Source organism: Larus michahellis, chromosome 4 (assembly GCF_964199755.1).
Source record: "Larus michahellis chromosome 4, bLarMic1.1, whole genome shotgun sequence".
Classification (NCBI taxonomy): Eukaryota; Metazoa; Chordata; class Aves; order Charadriiformes; family Laridae; genus Larus; species Larus michahellis.
Genome location: NC_133899.1, coordinates 70,335,746 through 70,353,575, shown reverse-complemented (window position 1 = coordinate 70,353,575; position 17,830 = coordinate 70,335,746). Strand labels below are relative to the sequence as shown.

General features: G+C 41.6%; 1 protein-coding gene across 8 annotated transcripts in view; it reads right to left on the bottom strand.

Moving 5' to 3' along the window:
* The window catches only part of FLRT2 (fibronectin leucine rich transmembrane protein 2), a 72,871-nt gene that overhangs the window by 52,045 nt on the left and 2,996 nt on the right, over nucleotides 1-17,830 (bottom strand). For 2 of the 8 annotated variants that reach the window (XM_074585443.1, XM_074585444.1), the window contains exon 1: nucleotides 15,797-15,903. The exons of 4 other annotated variants lie outside the window; for them this stretch is intronic. The gene's annotated coding sequence lies outside the window, so the exon portion shown is untranslated. Of the gene's footprint in view, nucleotides 1-15,796; nucleotides 15,932-17,830 lie in introns of those variants that run through there. 2 more of the 8 variants (XM_074585440.1, XM_074585442.1) reach the window with 2 other exon arrangements.

Genomic DNA, 17,830 nt, shown 5'->3' with positions numbered 1-17,830 from the left:
CAAAACCTATTGACTTTGACTGGAATTGAAAGTATGCAGAATTTTGCAGAACACGGCCTCAGCCGTGGAAAGGGGACTGCTTCCCAAATTTATTTTAGATCAAAGTGGAATTAGCGGGAGCCAATGTCATATATAGCATAAAATGGAGGCCTGCATCTCACAGGAATAAAACCTTAGCCACTTTGAAGGGAGGAGGTGAAGGCAGGGGACAAATCAAAGAAACTTCTATCGTTTTGGCATGGAATGACTGCAAAACCAGTATTGCTGCACCATTCTTCAACTGGGGGGGGGACACGACACAGTCTTAAATACTATTAAATTCAAGTAATGTGGAGTTGGTTCTCCTCAGGAGCAATACTCTATATGCACTGAAATACTCATGAAAAAATATTCCTGACTTACATTGCTCCAACAGAGAGCAAAACCCTCAGAAATCAACCATGGCTACCCATAATGCCCTTTAAAAATTGATATATACATAAGTTGTTATAGTAATAGTCACTTCGTTACAGTATTCTTCAGATTTTTGCTGTACTTTCTGGACAGCCTTACAACATCTTTCCTCTATTTACTCCAAATTCAGTTTGCATATGGAAAAAATCAGACATTGTGAAGTTGCAGCTTCATTAAGAATTATCTGATTATAGGAACAATTTTAATGTTTGCACTCGGGCTGGAACTATACAATTGTTTTGCTGGATTTATTTTTGGTATTCTCCCAGGTCCCACACACTCAAGTGGCAGAATGGCCACATACTAAGCACGTGTATGAGTTTCTCTACAGGATGGCATGTTAATCGTCAAAATAAATCAAGAAACTTGGCTCAAACAATTTGATAATTTTGCCGTTTATGGAAGACCAATTTTTTTCACAGTGTATGTTAGAAAGTGGAGGATTATTTTTCATTTCCTGATTTAAAGCTAACACACTTTAAAAAACCGATTTTTCAGACATTCCCTTTGGACTAAATGTTCTACTTTTGACTCTGTTTTCAAAAATGTTGTGGATTTTTGCACTTGCTTTTGAAATTCTGCTAGGGGTGGCGTGTACAAATAGGCAGCTCTTTGTAGTTACCCATTTGATTTGTCAATGCACTGATATCTATGCATTCATTGATCCATAAACCATCAGCACCCTCTACTTTACTTCAGGCATTTCACACAGTTCTGCACATGCACTGCATTTCTGATTCTTTACAGCCCTAAATACGTTTTGCAGTGAGACTCTCAATTGGCCTGACGTAAGGATGCTCACCTTCTTTCTGCTTTACCCTATGGATGAAGACTTGAAACAAGAAGCAAGTCTCTTCGTTTTCAGTTATGTAGATGTAAAATAACTCCAGACTTCAGAAGACTAAACCTGGATTTATACTGGAGAAACTCTGTGGTGAAAGTGTGACCAGTCACGCACTAGTTCTTGTTATTTCAGGTCTTACAATTCCTTTTCGCATATTGGTAGTGGCGTGTCATGAGAAGATTTAAACAGTGAAAAATTGTCAGGAAGATCATCCTCTATTTCCAGCCAGTAATGTAAGATATGGAGATATTTAGTTCACATTATTTTATTTGCAGCATTGCAGTGCATATAAAGGGAAGAAATCAGGATCCCATGTGACTGTCAGCAATTATAGAGCACACATACTTATTTATAATAAGAAGAATCTTCCTACTGGAAATTGCCAGAAAAGCAAGCAATACACTGGGCTGATGAATTCAACTTGTATAATTACCTGGGGGAAAGGAACTAGAGTGAAGGAAAGGGAGATTTGCTTCTTGTCAAATCAGCTCTAATCTCATTTCCGCACAGTCTAGAACGACAGCTTTGCGCCTGTATCTATTAGTGAACCTGTAGACTCCTTCCTAACGTAGCTCTCTCAGATAAGAGATGTTAAAATAGATAGAATCAAAGGACCATGAAAGTATAACCCTCTAATCTTGGTGGGAAGACCTAGGTTTCAATATATCTAGGGTTTTAAGCATTGGAGGTTAAGACAGCAGTTAGAGAGAGAGAAAGAGAGAGAGCGCAAGGGTGAGAGATGCTGTGTATTACATTTCTAAAAGAACGATCACTTTTGCAACACTGTCGTTTGCAGTTGCAATATGCAGCACAATTGATGTCATTTTGCTAATTACTTATCTAGATTGTTCATATGTATAAAGTCAGTGGAGTTATAAATATGATCCACGGACTCATAAATAATTGTGGGTACAAACCACTACCCTGAATTTCGTTTTCAGAAGGGAATTTAAAGCTTTGCAATTCTGACTGACCAGGTCTCATGTTGCCTATTAATAACTCTCTGCGCGAAATAAAGTCATTTGATATTATCAAACACCGCAGAATTCTTTTGTAATGACACCTTTCACTAAAGTTTTACAAATTGACGTTAGGCTACTACAGCGATGGGCAGAACATAAGATCAAACAGAACAGAACAGAACAGAATGCGGCCCATTATTATTCGGATTGTTTTATATCTAGTTGCAAAACACTATACTTGTTTCTTCACAGGAAACAATGACTAACAAAATGGATACGTTTATTCTTAGACATTAACTGCCTCTGGGATGCTACTGAAATTTGTACTGGAAAAAGGCCACTAAATCATGTATTAAAAGATATCCCTGGTTACCAGCTAGCAAAGCTCCACACACTTTGCTGCCCGTTTCTGTTTGCAGACAATAGTGTAAAGTCTCACTGTAGATTCCGGAGGTAAATATTCACCCGCAAAGCAGAAGTACTCGATTCTCTCCAGTAACATTAATGTCATTTCCTCATACTGTTCTTATCTTTCTTAGACAACACCATCATCAGAATACTCACAACTATAGGCTTAAGTGAAATTTAAAAAATAGCAAATTGATAGAGGACCTCTGCCATTATTCTTCCCACTCCTGCAGTAGAGAGCTCCTGTAGCAAGAGAAATAATTTAATTCACTAAAAACGATCAGTTTGAAATTTAATGCAAGTGCCAAAAGTCTACATTTGTATTGATAAAACCATTATGTCTGTAGTCACCTGGCAGAAGGAGATGAAGGTTAGGCTGGTAAGTTTTTTAGAGCCATACTACACATCCGTGATGGTCACATACATGTGAAAATCAAGCTTCATTAGATATAGCAATGGTGGACTGTGTGAAAAATGTCATGGAAAATATGTCAGTCGGAACTCGTATAGCAATTGCTATAGACAGATATAAGAAACATAAGTGAAGTATAAATAGATGCCTCAATAAATTACATAACCATGCCTACATGTGAATCTGAAACACCAAACTGTGACGCAATCAACTACAGCAGTGCTGTAAACCTGACCTTAGACAAGCGTATGCCCGAGCATTTCCTCAAATGACCAGTTAAATCAAGAAAAGAAAATATTTACTTTATGTGAGAGATTTGAAGAGCAGGGCCCTCTATTGGTTCTGAGGCAGCTAGGGCACAAACAGCTGAGTGTCAGCCCCAGGACGACAATCCTTTCCCCTTATTGCTAAAGAAGGAAGGCTGGCCTACAGTCACGGCTCTGACAAGGAACTCAATAGAGAAGTTTTCTGGTTTATGTTGTGGGTATTCAGCTGCTTTAAACTGGTCCAGCCCTGATTTACGTGAGCGCTACACATCTAATATCAAGCAGCTTTCCGAATCTGCCTGTGCGTCAGCGCTCCTTTGATCAAATGCTTTTATTAACTCCTCCTTCTATCTTTCCTTTGCATTGTCTTTTTTTATGTCAGGAAAAATAGTGCAGAATTTGTTTCTGATAACATGCTTTTTACAAGGACTTTTACAATGTGACTTAGGCTCAGTTCTGCTTTGTAAGAACAGAGGAAGAGGAGGACGTGGAAGTGAAAGAGCAGTTCATCCTCCTTACCTAATAAATCTTTTCACTTCTGGCAGGGACTGGAAAAATGAGGCTCTGTTAATAGTGGTGGGTTTACCTGAGTCCACCTTTCATTTCATATAGATCGCTGTAGACTATGTCTGGATTTCAAATAGAAACAGAAAGATTTTGTATTCAGCAGGAGAAACCCTGTGTTATTCTGTCCCCTCTTAAGCTTTAAAAATAGTGCCCTTTTTTGTTATTTGTCTTAGACTGTTAGGAAAGATGGGTCAGAGGCTTTAAACACTGTTTCTGTTCTCAGGAATGAAATGTTGGCAAGTAAGAAATAATTCGGGGGTATTTTAATTTTCACTCGTACTTCATTTCTTTGAAACGTCTAATAAAAGACTTGCAAATCTGACAAAATATGAGTTTTCTCCAGCTCCCTAAAAACAATTACTCAAAAAATATGTTTGGTTGAATTTTAGTGCTCATGAAAAGGGAAAACAGATACCACTGCGTGAAGCATCGCACACGAGTTCCCCGGAGCAGTTCTGCCAATGCAGTTCAGCCCCACACCTGTCCTGGAACTATTCACAGAGCTAATCTATGCAGTAGTTATTCCCGTGTGGGCAACTATCCATGAGAGGCTTGACTGAGACCAGCCAAATTCATCTGACTTGTGTTTTATTACTCACAGGAAGCCTGATCTGAAAGAATGAAGGGCTAACATGTTAACTCATACAGTGCCATCTTTCCACTGAGTTTTTTCTGCTCTTTTACAGTTACGGTCACTGAATTCTAGTCAGATTCTTTACTAGACTTTCTGCAAGAATACAAGTAAGCGAATAAGTAGAGTTACATATTGTCCCAATTATTATTTCTACCAGAATGCTTGTGGAGAATGCTAAAATCATTAAAAAATTGCACACCCTCTCCAACAAAATAAGGGCATATATCTTTAGTATAACCTTCCCCATAAATTATCTCCTTCCTTCCTATTAAGTGCCCAGACTTGGTGCTGCTGATGATTGTGGGCATTTGTTGTGCTTGAGGCAAGAGAAATGCCAACCCTCTCACACGTACACACATGCAGGGAGTTTCTGCAACCGCTGCCAGTTCAGCCCTCAGTGTGCACCACTTCTTGGCCCCTCGCTGGTTTTAGAATCCAGGGTTGAATTCTGCCTTGCCTTCAGCTGCAAGGGGAAAGAGCACACTGCAAGCTCAGACCGTAACGTAGAGTTTGATCAGTGTTTGACCTAGCCAGTGATTTAATCAACAGGACAGCATAAATGTGCTGATGACACGGAAGCAACATCACAATCCTGTATGTTGCAGTGCACAATGATCATTTCCTTCAATGTGTTTCTTATAAGCAAGAATAATAAAGACCCACTTCAGTGCCATTTGCCCCCACTCTATTGTCCCCCCTTAACTGTTTTTTGGGTTTTTTTCGTTACATAATGAATCTTTAATCTCTTTCAGAGGAGAGGTCTAAGGGCAAGAGAAAACTAAATGCCATAAAAGTTGCCAGGATCTATATCATATATTTTAAATAACAAATAAGTTTCATTATCCCCCTTTGATTTATCTTTGTAAAGCAGACTTTCTGTGTATATATACCCATGCCTGAGAGGGAAATTTAAGACTAGTGATTCACTAATTGCTTTATCCATCCCATCTTTACTCTGTATCCTTTTTTTCTTACAGTTAACACGCACGGTTTCTAAGGTCACAAAAACGAGGCCATGGAGTAATATTAAGAGGGAATACACCAAAGCTCACCAAACCGGACTCACCAAACCAGCAGGGGTTCTGTTGTAGAGCTAACCCTCTCTGAGACAGCAGTAACTCTGCCTGGTGATTCCCATGTGCTATGCCCACCGCAGAAAGAACTGGGGGAACTTCACAGACCCTTTTCTCCCCTCCCAGCTCCTCCTAAATCGCGCATTGCCCTACCTCTCCTTCTCATGACAACCGACAGTCCTCCCCTCAGCCGAATAACAGCTTAGGTGGCTAAAAATGCGATCATTAGGAAACTCCGATTTCCTGTTGCACAGAAAGTTGATTGTTTATCTCTGGGCTTCATTCAGTCTGGACAACTTTGATTACTCACTTTCATCCTGTTTTTCCCACAGTTATTTTCTAGTCACTTTCCCTTTCCTGCTTTTATCTTCCCTCTGTACAGTACTGCAATACTTGACCTGCAAAATAATATGGGAAATATCTAAATGTAAAATAAAAGCTTCCATCCGCATTATTGCTTGTTTTAGTTTGGATAGTATCCTTAGGATACTTTGTGCCCTCAATGACATGACAGACATAACAGAACGAACTCCAGCTGAAAAGAGATCCTTCTTAGCTGAAGAGCTAACTAAAAATTCTGATACAGCCTGTGCTGCCGCATGTATTTAAAAAATAGAGAGAGTGTGAGAGAGGGAAACAGGAGAGAAGTACGCTGCTACCAGAATATAAATACATGTCAATAAAAGTACCCCAGATGGTGGCAGGGAGCATAAATTTCATAGCAAGGCTACAGGTCTTTGCCTTATTTCTGCTTCTAATATGCAGGAGATGCTCTTTTAGCATAGCACTGAAGGAGTTAAAAGAAACGCCTTTCTGTCAAACACAGTTATCATTCAACACAAGACAATATACAGGGCTATACTTAAACACCCCTTCCCAAGATCGCCAAATATTTCTTCCCAAGACCTAAGTAGCTTGTGAACTGATACTGATGTTATCTGAAATTCAGAGGTGTTTATTCTCCTAGTTCTTAAAGAGGATCATCTTTCTGCAGCTGGTTGGCTAGACTGTAGGATGTCTTCTCTCGGTCGGCACACGCACAACCAGACAATCGTTCGGCAGCTTGTAAAATATGATTGCATATGAGATATTGATGGCCTAAGGGAAGTTCTGAATATCAGAGGTTCATAATTAGAATACCTATGCATTTGATCCAATAGAGTTTCCATCAATGTCACAGAGATGAGTGGTTATGAATTTCAGAGTCATCTCTGCTCGTACAGACTGATTTATGCACTTTCAACTTTGGACAAATGAAGGGCGAAGAATTAAAGCCAAACTCTTCTACCTAGAGAGCTCCTTATCCTTGGAGGGGCTCTGAAATTTATAATCACCTCTCCCGGTGCTCAGGATCAAGCTCCACAGTTGGTAACTCATGACCTATTTATGCTCATGCCATCCATCCGCTTTCAGTCATTCTGTCCTCTTATCTGTAAATCCACAGTCACACCATGTAGGATGTGTGGATCTGCTGATAAGAAATTTTTACAGGAAAGAATCTGGGCAGATCAACATTTCTGTTGCCAGAGCTGCTGGCAGCAACTCTAACATCTCATTTATTCCAGATTATAAAGATCCACTGTGCTGATCTGAGGATAGAGCTGAGTGTTTGACTTCTGTGATAACAGACTATCTAGTTGAAACCTGTATTTTGTAATAAATATTAAGTTAAATAGATACTGATAAGATTATCCAGCGTCGGACAGAAAACAACCATCTTGTCAGCATTGAGATTTCCACAGGCTGTGGGTTTGGGTTTCCTTTGGTTTTGCTTTTGGGTTTGGTTTGGTTTGGTTTGTTAGCTTTTTTTCTTTTCCTTTTATTTAATTTTAAATCACTGCATTTTCCTGGAATTATACGTAACTAAAAACTAAGGCTCTAGTGTGAAGACAGGCACCCTGTAGCCAGAACTCAAGAAAAAGGAAAAAAAAAAGAAATCTAATTGCATCATTCTTTTAAAAACTGTATTAAACAGTTTGTGAAAACTACTTGTGAAAACAGTTCTCTATTAACTATGGGGGGAAAACACTAGTGGAGAAAAGCGAACAGAATTTACAGACAGTTTACATTTCAAAGTTCTACAGTATCACTGATTGCCCTGCTATCTAGTTAAATAATAAAAAAGGAAGATGTTAACTAAGCTTCAGAAGGAACTAGATTTTGCTAAAAGATCTTTTCCCATTCTAATTCTCTCAGAAATCTCTTTTATTTTTACTTTTTGTTTGTGTCTATGTCCCTGCATGCATGTACGTGCATGTTTACCATTATGAATACACAATACCACATGAATAAAAAAAGATTTTGATAGGGCACAACATGGATAAAGCACTTAGAGTAACCTTACTGTCAGATGTTCTGCTACAGAGGCTTAGGCATCTCTGGGCAATTATAAGGGACTTGGCTCTGCCTGCAGCATTCAAAGTGCACATATAAAAAAACCCGAGAGGTGTCCATTATGCTTCTTTCTTGCCCAAGTATTTTCAAAGCTATAATGGTAGACACTTTTCTCTCTGACTAAAGACTGTTATTCTATCGCGCAACTGCTAAAGAATAAGGTTCTGAAATTAATTTTGTCAAACAGCAAAAGTCCTTTCTCAAATAAATAATAAAAAAAAAAAGACTTTACTGGCAAAATGCATTTTACAATTTACTGCTGAACTGCTGCAAGAAGCAGCTCTTCACTGAGCAGCATGGCACAGGGCCAGGATGAGCTATTTCAAAAATCACTGTTGGGCATATACCAATTTGATACACAGGATTTAGCAATACAGTGGGGAATGACCCTGTGTGTCTGTGTGTATGTGTTCACGTTCTGTTAAATTTTAGCAGTCTCTAACTGTATACTCATCTTCAGCATGAGGAAATTTGTTGTTAGACTGTTAAATTTGTTTTGAAGAAGGAGAAATTTACCAGCCTGGATAACAGCACTTTTTACTTGTTTAATTTACTTATTTTGTGTTGGAAATTAATTTCCTATGGGCAGTTCAAAGGATAAAATGTCTCAGATGAAATCTTTGAAAACATTTAAATCAAGAATGAAAAATTTTATAAGTGTACTAGAGAGATGACTGTAAGCTGTTGGTTAGCCTTATATGTCTTTTCCACCTCCACGTTCCCTTGTTCAATGAATAATGCGGGGCTTACAGTAATGGATCAGTACAACATGATGCAATATGCATATAGAGCATTAAGATATTAAACTGGAGTCCTCCAACAACCCGATCCAGGTTCATACCAATTTTCATAGCAATTCAGTTATCAAAGTGGCATTTTTTATTTTTTTTTACATAATTATAACAAATTATAAAACAAACAGCAAGTTTTCCACTGATAGGGCTCAAGAAATAATGTTTAGTCTAGGAGCATTTGCATCTAACTCCAAAGCTAAGTGGTTGAAGATAAGAATAAGGTTAAACCTAGATCAGTCAATGAGGTGGCCGGTGAAACCAGACAAACAAGACTGCTAAATGGGGTACATTTAGCTGGATGCAAATCTCTCAATGACACAAGAAGCACCACTTAGGAAAAACTTCCTAGATCACAAATGAAATTACGTGGTACTACTCACAAATATTTCTTCATTTAGAGACACCTCACATGGCTTCAGCTGGCATTTCAGGCATGCAACAGGCTCAGTAAAAGCACCTCGCTTACCAAAATCGTAATTCCTTAAATGACATGCACACCCAATGCCGAGTCTACAGGTAGTTTTTATAGAAGTGTACCTGTGTAGGCTGTGTCTGTGACAAACGCCTATACTGCTACAACCCTCATAAGGATACAATTCTAGTCTAATGACTTGTACCTACACAGCTTGTTTTTCCATACCCACATGAAGAAACTCCTAATGAAAGCACATATACATTAGTATAACCAGAGACACACTGTTGGGGTTGTATCATCTTCAATTACAGCTAAATGACATCACTTTTGAGTATTCAAATTATTACTCACATGAGTAATCTCTAATCATGAGAAGAGTGTCTGTGAAATTAACTTGCCAGTGAAAGAGAGGAGGATTGAGTCTAGAGTCAAATACATTAATTTAAAAAGCAGCTTTTCAGCTGTGAAGTTCTACTTCATAAGCACAGGTAAGTTTGCTACAGACTCTTTCCATCGACCTTGGGAGCGATACCTCTTGGGAGCGATACCTCTTGGGAGCATCTCGGGTTTTTTACCCAGTATAGAAACTTCCAACACACTGAAAGAAAAATATAAGTTTTTCTTCTCATTTAATTTGATTTGCAGTTCACCCCCAAAATTAGTTTTGAAGGAAAATTAACTATATATGTTTTGAAGGGTCTGACGGAGACTTCTGTGATTACAGACAAAGTCACAGTCACCTATATATGTAACACACACAAATTATTTATATGTATGTATATATACATAAAACCTGCATTTCTTCTTCAGAAACGTATATTAAATCTCTTGTTCTGTCACTAAGATGTTAATATAAAATTGTACTTATTTTTTGTTGCATTCATTTTCAATGACATTGTGAATGTCATACCCATTCTAAAACAGTTCTCATACTGCATTTCTTTTTCTCTGTAGGAAACGCATGCAGGAAATCTCAGTATTTTTAACTCTGAACCTACAAGCCTGTGGTTGATGATCCTATGACTGCAGCTTGACCATGGTTTGGTCTTCTGCAACCTGTGTGAAGATTGAGGACTGTGTATGAACATAATCGAAAGCTCCCAGCAGTGCTAGGACACGCTGTGGGAGCGCTGGGTCCTTTCTCCACACGGGCAGCCCTTTTCCACATGGTGTCTCTTGGCTACCTTTTAGGGAACAGCTCAGCGAGGTATGAGCCACTCAGGCGGCTACGTGGTGCAGGACTGGAAGTACTCTCAAGAAAAGCTCTTCTCTTAATTTTCCCTGTTGGTTTTGGTGAAGGAATGACAAAGGCTGCCAGCAGAAACTGGGAGTGACACTGCCGCACACTGATTTCAGTTCTCAGAAGGTGCTGATGAGGGTTTTCATTCAGAGCTCTGACCTTTCGTGCTTTTAATGGGTCATGTAGTACTTCCGTACAGTTTACAGCATTTACTACAAGAGAAGTGTCCAGCATCAGCCTGCCCAGACCTTGCTGAACACCGATATGCATGACAGTGAACGGCTAATGAGTCCGAGAGATGGAATTCCAAAATCTTTTGCCTGTAATTCTCCCTCAAGAGCCCTGACATTTAAAAAGTGTTGTCAATTTTATCTGCATAAAGCTCGTGGAATAGTTTCAGATTAATTCAGTCATATCTAGCATGTTTTAAGGAAGGAACTGATATGATGTCTATACAATTTTGCATTTTAAAGATAATTAGATTACCCTTGACAACTTGGCCACAATAAAGAACTTTGACCAAAGAGCAGAACTTCTGCCCTTTCATCCAAACATTTTCATTGTGATATATTCGCAAATAAATTATGACAAAAGGAACTAAATGCCCTCTTCTGTATTCTGTGGCTCAAGGTATGTCCCTGCCTGGGCCGGGATTTGTAAAACCAGACTGCAGAACATTACAATAATCTGAAGATTATTGTCCAAACTACCTTTCAAAATGATTCTTTTTCTTCAGTTTTTTTTTTTTTACTGCAGTCTTTAATCCATAACTGTTGCAGAAAATTACAATGATAATTTACCTTGTGAATAGGTAGCTGGTGATTAAGCATTATGAAAAGTGGCGTACTGACTTGAAGGCCAAGCCAGAATATTATCTGCGACCTTTAATATGCTGCTTCGTAAGGAACAGATCCTACAAAATACTGACCAGGGCCTGTTGGAAGCAAGTCACCTCTCACCTGGGGCCAAAGTAAAATCAACACTTTGCAGGACCGAGTCTAGCGATGATCTGATCCTGTACATCAGAAGCCTGTTGAGTTTTGACTGCAAGGACTGAAGGATCAGTTTCAGTGACAGTGTACCTCTGAATGATCAACAATTCTCTGTGCCGTATGCTGTTATAAATACATCCTCGCATTAAACTAGGCTAGAAAGGGTTTCTTCTACATCAAATTAATAAATAAAGCAGTTACAGCTTGAAGTAAAATATACAGGAGATAGTTTCTACGTAGAGCTGATAAATAGCACATGATTTCTTTTTAGAAGAGATATTTTACAGACCTCTTTATGCATCATTAAGTTTTCACGAATGCTGAATAGAGCATGATGGATTTGTTTTAAGTTGTTGCTAGTATTTAATTTTGATTCAGTTCAAAGGGCCATGTCAGAAGAAGGAATCGAAGAGGCAAAAAACCCAAAGTGTTAGCTGGGTAAAACATCAATAAAAAAAAAAAAAAGAAGGCAAAGAAGGTCCTAACACCTTTCACCAGTGGCTGAAAATATCAGATTAAATTGCACTATTCCTGGGACATATTGTTTGATGTGACTAGAATATAATTTGGTAAACAGAATTATTTCAAACACTTCTTTCCTAAATATTACCTATGGATTAAGGTTTGAGTTTGTTTTAAAGAAATGAATAAAACATGCCTGTCAAGAAACATATTTTAATGATGATTTTTTCATTGGTTTTCTGTAAAAGAAGTCAATTACTTGAAAGGTGTGGGTTACACACAGCTGTAGGGGAACTAAAGCTCATATCTTCAGTGTATGATAAATTAGCCTTCTTTACATTATTCTTTTCTACGTTTTTTTTATAAGACAAAAAAAAAAAAAACAAGTATTTGTTTCACCAAAAGAAAAGAAAAAGCAATTTTTATACCTCTGAGGCAAGTTCCAGCCCTTTGGGTTTCTTGAGGAAATAAATAAAAAGCATTGGCAGAACGACTCCTAAAAAGACTGCCCAAGGGGGACGCAAGGAAACACCTAAACCCATCATATTACCGAGCGCTGAGGTAATCAGCTACAATCTGGGAAATGTCAAACAATGGTATACACCTACCCAGAGATATTGCTGATCAAGTCCTCAACTGCCATTTACAATCACTAACTAAAACATGGAATATAGCCGTGGATATAAACAAGAGACAAATTAGTATTGGGAAGCTGGGTTTAATAATCCCCTAAAAGAGACCATCTGTTTATAAAGACCCCCTTTTCCTTGATCTCTGACATGTATTCCTAATATAGACACAGCTGGATATTTTTTTTTTTTACATTTTTTAAACACCCTGCTACTATAAAGTCTACTTATAGTATATCTGGTCTGAGTGTTTGTCTCAAGTTTCAGTTATTATGTAAGCACTCAGGGGCAATAAAATTTCACATAGAGTCAGCCTGCTTTAGAGTAAGTATTAAACCATCAGACGGACATAAATGCAATTCCTTCATTATTGATGTTTAAGATCACTGGATAGTTTTTATTTTCCTGATTTTTGCAAATGTTCATTATATTATCACCGGAATAGCTGGAATTGATTTAGAGTTCTTTTCAAGTTCAGGATTCATGTTTGGAACTGGAGTTTAGTTTTCTTGTTTTGCTGTTTAAAACACTAGGAAATCGTATTGCCTGTAATGGCTATGACATTGATAACCTGACAAGCTAGGTGATCTGCAGGTATAAAAGACCAAATCAATTTATAGCCTGTGTTTCCAATCCACTATGCTGAAGAAAAAGGGAAAAACACCACCATTGACTATACACTTCCCACAGATAGAGGTCACTAATGGACTGGATTTGAATCCGTCTGGTAAAAGCCTGAAAGTTACATGAAAGTAATCTAGTGAAAAATGAACTCATTTTGAGATTAAAGAGGTAGCAGAAAAGATTAAGAAATAAAGCTCTCACCTTCCTGGAAACAGTATTATCTTAAGTGTGCCTTCTTTCTAGTCCTTTAAATAGAAAGTGCAGTACAAGAAAAGCCTGATAGCGATGCTTGTTTGAACTCCTTTTTGTTTTCTTGACTTGGTAAAACTATGCCTCTCCTTCTTTTCTGCGGGAAGGGTAGGGAAGTCAGCCCTAATAACATCCTACAGTTTAGGTACTGCTATTTTAAGCAGTTAAAGGCAAGCACATTCTTGATTCTCGAAGGAAACCATAGCCTATGTAATGCAGATTCCAACTGGGAGGGTGTAGGGTTGCGCAAAGGAGATATGTCTACATCCTAAATCAAACTATCCAGCAGGCCAGGATATAAATGTGACTTGTAACAGTGGCTCAAATTAGATCCAGACTCTCAAAGCCAAACACAGATAACATCACCTTATACAAAATATAGGGTGTGGGTGTATGTGAGGAGCGACTCTTTTAAGAATGCTGGGTGCATTCCAGCACCACTTCTTCTTGCTGCAGCCTTGGACTTTGGAAAACACTGATGACTGTTCTAGTCACAGGTAGTTTTACAGACACTGTATTTGCACAGTGCTCTGACTTGCTTCACCTACAGTACTCCAGGCCTGAACTCTCTTACTTTTTAACTGTCTCGCTACCAGATCAGGACAGAGAACAACTGTTTAAACAGCAAGCCTCCAACAAATGGTAATGATGTCTGAAATCTCTCCTCTCACACAATTTTCAGGAACAACACTAACACTTCAACATCACTTTTGTCACTTAGAAATGGTGACTTTTAAATAACATCTGTTGTATCTCTTTGGTTATGCAAAGATTATGCCTCAATGATAACACTGCATACATTGACTCTTTAAAGGAAGAAAGGAAAGAAAGGTGGATAAAGGCATAGGTACAGTACCTTTTAAGTGTTTGAAAAAATGCTAAGGTGGATTTTTCTCCTTCCAAAACTAGATATATCTGAAACCAATTCATGAATTTTCTCTGAAACTACAAACATATAAAGGTGCGCTTGGAGAAAGACCACGTCAGTGAATGAAGCAAGGAATTAAGTCCACGGAAGTTTGGGGGATGTTTTTTTTTGTCTGATTGGTTGGGTTTTTTAATCCCAAGTAGCAATCAGTCTCAACCTCGAAACTGGTTTAATTTCCCTGCAAGCACTGTAAAGTTAGATGCAGTAAATAAACCTCTCTAACACACACCCCGTCTTTCTGTGCGTGTGTGTGTACACGTCTGTGTGTGTGTGAGAGGTCTGACTTGCTTTAATATCTTTTCCTGCTCCTCGTGTAAGGAACCTCTCCCTTTCTATTTAGCTGAGCTCCGCATTGCAAAAAGCAGCATCTGAAGAAATCTAACCAGTACCTTCCACACACAGTACAGGAATTTACACGGATTTGTGCCTTGGATTTATTAGCTTATTGTAAGCTTTAAAACAGATTTCCCCCATTAAAATTAATTAAAAGCTCCTGTTGACTGATTCCCACTCTGAAAAGAAGGTGGAGAGTCTTACTCTTTTACTTTGCTGCTGATTTCTTTATCTTTTATGGGGTTTTATCTCATGCTCTACAGAGGTCTTTTCAGCTGTTTGACTTCTTTTTGCGATCTGTTATTTTTTGTTACCCCCCCTCCCTTCCCCCCCCCCGCAGTATTTGTTACTATTTTGCCAGAGATCACCGTGTAACTCAGCAGACCAAGGAAGGGATCCTTTGTATTCCGAAATCCTGATCCAATTCTCTTAACCTCGCCTCCACCCACTCACCACCAGCCCCGCTCCGGAGGCTGCTGATGGGGATCTGATGGATCCTCCTGCCGGGCGCAGCTCCCTGCTCTCCCCGTAGATCTCTTTAAACACTTTCCAGCGCCGAGCTAAGCCGACTGCCTCTTCCGAGCAAAGCTCATCTTTAAAGGTCCCGTTTCTCAGAACCACCTCCCAGATAATACTAATGGTGGTGGCTAACACAGGCGCTCTGCCCCTTCCCCTGCAGCAGGGGTAGTTCTCGGCTCTCCCTTCCCCGCCCGGCGCCGTGCGGGGGCCACGGGTTGGGGGGGGGGGGGTGGCGGGGGGGGACCGGGTTCGGCACCCTCCCGGCTCGGCACTAAAATGCGATCGGGGATCCGGGAGCCCCCTGCAGCTGCGAGCGCCGAGCCCCGCTCCTAACGCACACGCCGGTGGAAAATAACCCGGGGACCCCGCTAACGCTCGCCGCCGGCCATTCATAAATTCGTGCGTGTGTGTGCCTGGGTGCCGCACACTCGCAGACGTGGGGCTCTAATGAGGCGGAGGCGATGTTCCTGACACGCCACCTGATCCCGGCTCCTTAACTTTGCCTTCTCGGAGAAGGCAAAGGGCACCGCGGCTTTAAATCGCCCGAGGCTAGAGTTACCAGGAAGGAAAAGAGAGAGAAATGAAATCCCAACTGTACCTGGCGGTGTCTGGGAATCCCTCGCCGGCACCAATCATAATCCCCCTCCGCGCCTCTGGCCCCCCACACCAAAACTTTTCCGCCGCCGCCGTTCCTCGGTGGTGGCCGCCGCCCTCCGCGCCGCGCAGCGCGGCCGCCCAGCGCCGCTCCCGGCCGGCCCCGCTCCCCGCCGGCCGCCGCCGCCGCTCCGGAGCGACCCCCGCGCCTCCCGCGCCTTCCTCCGCCCTTACGAGGCAGCGGCATCGTCCTCCCCCCTTCGCCACCTCCTCCTCCGGCGCGCAGCCCGCGGCTCTGGCATCCCCAACGCACTTTCTCTCCTCGATTCGCTCGCTCTTCCCCCCGCCGCTCCTCCTTCTCCGGTAAAAAATAAACGAGAAGGGACTGCGGGTACGCCTGATCTTGGGGTTGCTTTCTTTCTTTTTTTTTTTTTTTCTCTCTCTCTTTCTGTCCTCTGGAACTGGTGGAAGGATCACATGAGGAGCAGGCACGGAGAGCCAGGACCCTTGGAAGTCGGAGAAGGCATCGGACACATATATGTAAGTATATGTGTGAGTCCGTGTGTCTGGCTCCCTCCAAGTCCTGCGCCCGCCTTCAGCCGGGATTGCAGGCTGATCTTAGCAGTAACGATGCCTCAGTTCTGACTATTCCCTGCTAATGTAAGTCGTGCCTTTTTTTCCTCCCTGCCTGACACCCCAGGGAGATGTTTACAGTAATGAATTCAGTTGATAGCCATCTCTCTCTCTCTCTCTCCTGGAGTCCCTCCCACATTTGTAGTTTAAAGAATGCTTGGAAGGCAGGGCTGCAACCTAAAGCTTTCCAAGAGGCAAAGTCAGGCTAGGTTTTCTCTTTTTCTTTCTTTGCTTTTTTTTTTCTTTTTTTTTTTTTCCTCCCGCTTTTAACCCATTGCTCGCTGAGGGCACTTTAACGAGCTCCGTCCCTTTGGACTCGCCCTACTCTCGGCGAGGAGAACCAAGCGGGCGGCGCTGCCCGGGGGAGTGGGGTGGGGGTGGGCAGCCCCCGGACCCCCGCCCCGCCTCTCCGCGGAGCCCGGCGGGCCGGGGCTGCGGGAAATGAAGGTGCGGATATCGCCGCCCTTCGCGGCGGGGCTACCTCGGTCCCGCTGCTCTGGGGACTCTCGGGGTGTATCGGAAGGGAAGGCGTGGAATGAGCTGAAAAACTCCCCGAGCTGCGGTCCTAGCTGGGAGATGCCCTCGCTAGCAGTAATTACAGCCGTGCTCTCCACCAACATGGCGATATTTCATGTGCAGCAAGCGACAAGCCCGCCTCCCCCACCCCCCTTCTTTCCTTCTCCTTCCCCCCCCCCCCCCCCCCGCTAACTTTTAGGTAGGCAATAGCAGCACCGAATAAATATAACATAGAATAAAAGAAAGTCCAACCCTCAGGGAAGAGACGGACCTCCTTTAGTATTCCGTCTGATTTCCATCATCAGTCAGAAAGACTTTAAAACCGCTGGAGAAACCACCTTTTGCCCTAAAGCGCTAACAAGCGCGCCCCCCCCCCCCCCCCCCCCCCCCCATGTCTCCTGCAGCACATTCAGTGCGTGTGCGTGTGAGTGTTCATGTGTGTGCCTGCGTGTGTATATACATCCCGGGCTGTCTGCGCTTGTTTCGGGGTAACCCTTCCCCCGCCGCTCAGTTCCCTGGTAAGCTACTGCCTTGTCCTGACAAGTCCCTTTAAAGGCAGTACTATTTAAAACCGAGAAGCACTTGAGCCATAGGATAAAGTCGTCAAGGTGGGACGTGGGGTGTGCGAAGAGAATTTGCTTCGGACTCCCCCATTAGTAAAGAAAATGCACAATAACGTCTTTTCCTGCGAGTTACTTTAAGAGAGGGGCTGGGGAGGGATGGAGGAGAGAAGAGGAGAGCTGATCAATGCCATGTGTCGAGGAAACAGAAAAAGCAACTGAAATGCCTCGGGGTTTGCTTCCCCCTCACCCCCGGCTGCTCGCTGGCTTGCGTTTTCTGCTCAGCCGTACCTCAAAAGCTGAATCACTCGCCATTGTCTCTGCACCTC